General features: G+C 39.1%; 1 long non-coding RNA gene across 1 annotated transcript; it reads left to right on the top strand.

Annotated features, from left to right (window-relative positions):
- Positions 1-111: 111 nt before the first annotated feature.
- Positions 112-506, top strand: LOC122128700. Its single transcript, XR_006151573.1, has 2 exons — positions 112-222; positions 428-506. It is a non-coding gene; the product is annotated as an uncharacterized LOC122128700 (long non-coding RNA).
- Positions 507-3874: the final 3368 nt, after the last annotated feature.

The following is a 3874-nucleotide window of genomic DNA, read 5'->3' as shown; positions in this document are numbered from 1 at the left end:
TGGGTTATGTTTTCAGAAGAAATAAAAAACAGAATTTTAAAAATGAATTTAGTTTTACTGTGTTTGTGTATGTGTTGCTGTGACATCTGTGACATGCATGTGTTGCTGTATCCAAAACTGCTCACAGAGAGTGATGTGGGGAACATTATGGGGGATTGCCATCCTCTTGGTACCCGCTGTTTCAAGTTTGTCTCCGAAGAAAGAACTTGGGCCGAATCTGAGGTGTGTCCTATTTCTATCACATTAAAGACATTCTGGTTTGTCATTAACTTGTATTCACCATTTCACTACCACATGAATTGCTTATCAACCAGAAGACTGAAGTGACTTGTATATCTTCAGGGGTGTTTCTGATATTTTGTCCACCTGTTGTTTTTCAGTGCCATAATGTCATCAACAAAACTTCAACAGAAACTTGTTCTTGCAGCGTCACTGTGTGGCGATGGGAGGGAACCTGGCCTCGGTGCACAGCATAGAGGAGTACAGTTTCATCCAGGAACTGATCCCAAAACTCACTGATGGCACTCCTCGTACTTGGATCGGAGGACATGATGCTGTTGAGGTATAACAGCTGCAAATTATTCATCATAGTCATCTTTCTTTCCCATCATGGGCATGTTGAATACTGCAGCAAAACATGACAACACAATATGATGACACATACCAACGTACGCTCAGTTTAAAACAATATTCTGTTCAGAAGTAGATATCTGTTTAGGTTGACATTTTGTCTCTTTTTGTCAGGAGGGTCTGTGGTTTTGGAGTGATGGGTCCAGGTTTGACTACACTAGCTGGGATGATGCTCAGCCTGATAATCAGTATGGAGTCGAGCATTGTATGGAAATGAACCATGGAGGTACAGTGACCACTATTCACTGAAATGTTTCTGCTGTAATGAAAATCTTAAATCCCTTATAACATCATTCCCTCAAAGAATAATAGTATACCCTGATCCTTTTGTGAACTCTGTGAGCTTATTTATTGTCATATTTTTGTTCTGTTATTATAATTTATTTCTATTTCATTGTTATAACACTTTTTTTTAGACCATTGCCAATGTTGCATTTTTTGGTGGTGCAGTCTCAAATATGTAACGCATACGAGTAAATGAATGTCTCTATGATGACTGAAATTGTATTTACATGAACTAATATTAATGTTCACCGTTTTAAAGTGACTTGCTTTGAAATGATATACTGTATATATATAATTTCAAAGCAATTGAATTAATATGCAATATAAGTCTTGAGGTAATGATGTTATCACCACTTTGTTCTTTATTGTCGGACCATAGTGTAGTAGACCATCAATTTCTTATTGCATTAGTGTACCACAGTGTCAACTGCAGCCCGATGGAGATAGGAGGGACTTCAAAATGAACTATTGCCAGGGGCGGTTTTTCCTACAGGCGGTATAGGCGGTCGCCTAGGGCGCCACTCAGAGGGGGGCGCAAAAAACTGCGCCCAGCAAAAAAAAAAAAAAAACGAAAACGGAAGGGGTACGTACGTCCTTGTTGTTGTCAGAACATGCAAGCACAGTGAGGAGTTTGGTTAGAGTGTGTGTGTGTTCAAGAAACTTTGGAAAACAAAATAATGAAGAGGCAAATGCCACCCGGGCCGCAATTTAGGAAGAAAAGAAAGGAAGAAGAAAAGAAACGTGCCAAGGAGAAAGGTAAATCCTTAAATCCTGTTCTAGCCTAGAATGAATTCCAGATAAGAAAACGTTCACGAATGCGTGAATTGCCCACGGCACTTTAGTGGAGTTAAGAAGAAAAGATGTACCTTATCATTGAACGTTTTCCTACTCCCTGTCACATAGTTCTTTAATGATTTTACAGAGGCGGCTATATCAAAAATGATGTCCATTTATTCTACATTATACAAAAAAAGACATGATTAAAATAGGGGCGCACATATAAAGCCAATAGCCAGTGCAACAACACTACACATATCTTACTCGTTGCATAGCACACCCATTAAGGAAGCCAAACACGGCAACTTGTCAATAAGTGAGGAATACTGGTAAAAATCCAAGTGTTGTCAACTTTTAGCGAATGGTTGTATGTAATCTTGCTAGTTAGCTAACGCTAGCTAGCCAGTGACTTGTGACGTTCCTTGTTATTGCCATTCAGTCGAAACATCAGTTCAAGTTCAGCTGTACCGCCAATTTGCGTAATTTTGGCGTCATAAAAATTTGAGTAATCAAATTTGGACAGCTTTAGTTTTGGTGGAGCGAGCTAGCCAGTTTAATTAGACATGATTCAACTAATCAAGAGCTATGCATCTTGGGATAAAAAAATGTCAGGCTGTCCAAAATACACCAAAATGCCTTAATAACTACACAATAGCTACAATTAACAAATGATGATAATACATACTTTTGTTATATCATTTTAGATTAACTTTAGAAGACTAAAGAAAACATTATTTGCAGGCGATTGGGAAGATGACGTGGAGGTGTGTGTGTGTGTTCCATAAACAGTTCAACAGGGGGCGTGGCCGGAGCGTAGTCCAGCACAGGCGTGACATTTCTCAGTGATTTGTTCTTGAATTAATGTTTTGTTCATTGTCGCGATCGTTGTTGTGTTTATGTGAAAGAAATGCAGTCTTACAGGGCAAAATAGCGTTTGAAAGTTGCAATTCCGTTTTCGTGGGGAAAACAAAATATTTTTTATTTGGGGGGGGGGGGGGCGCCAGGAGTGAAGCTCGCCTAGAGCGCCAAATGTGCTAGGGCCGCCCCTGACTATTGTATTAAAAGCAACCTTTTTTTCTTAGATCTAAAGCTCTGGAATGATTCACCATGCAAATATGCGTTTCCATCAGTGTGTGCTGTCCAGAGTGTGTGAAACTGGAGGAGCTAACAAGAAATCCTTCAATTTCCAGCTCAAAGCAAAACCCACTGCCCTAAACAGAGAATGGGATGGTGGTAGTACAAGCTTCAAATAATCATGACGTTTATAAATTGCTTTGCATGCAGTATACAGTTGTGTGTATTCTGTGTCTTTTATTTTCATATCACCATCATGGGCATTTCTAGACTCTTTTTAGAAGGGGCTTCAACCCACCTGTCTTTCATCTCAGCCCCCACAAAACTATCAAGCAAATTACTTCTTAAAACAAAAGATAATTTGTTCACAATAGTAGTATTAACAACTGACAATTAACTATTAATAATTAACAATAGTACATGGCCAAGGACAACAGTAACATTAGTACGGCATGTTATATGTGCATGGGTGTGTTCAAGAAGACCACGAAATGAGAAATATGCCGTTTCTGAAAACGACAAAACTGTTGACCTTTTTTTCAGGAGAACTGTATGAAGCCAAAAGAAGGACAAGGCTGATGATGTTGTTAAAAGGAAAAAAGGAAAACTAAGTTGACATTTACAGTCTGCACACAACTTGTTGTCTTCGGTCAAAAGTTCCAAAATTGAGTTACCATTATTGCAGCCTTAAAAGGACCAGCATAGAATAAATGTACTTACACTTAAATCATAAAAATGACCCCATGATATGTCATCATGAGATAGGGAAACATGCTAAACTGACATACTGGCTTCTCCAACAACAATGCTACAACCAGTACTGTATATTACAATTTCAGTTCCAGCGACGAACGTCAGTTTGTGTTTTGGCCTGTGTGATTCCTGTGTGAACCCCTGGTTGCCAGATAACAACGCGAACACAGCGTGCGAACGGCATGGAATTAAGCAAATTAACTGGACCAATAGATATGTTTGATTCTACCAAAAAGGCCTGGCCTTCTTTTTTAAAAGCTGCATGACCAGAGATGTAGTAAAATGCGGGTAAATATTGGTGATACATTTGAAAGATGGAGACAGCTAAGAGCCCAGAAGGATTTTCAGACAGGTG

Source organism: Clupea harengus, chromosome 23 (assembly GCF_900700415.2).
Source record: "Clupea harengus chromosome 23, Ch_v2.0.2, whole genome shotgun sequence".
In the NCBI taxonomy this organism is placed as follows: domain Eukaryota; kingdom Metazoa; phylum Chordata; class Actinopteri; order Clupeiformes; family Clupeidae; genus Clupea; species Clupea harengus.
Note: the sequence above shows the minus strand (reverse complement) of the source record. Positions and strands in the feature narration are given on the sequence as shown.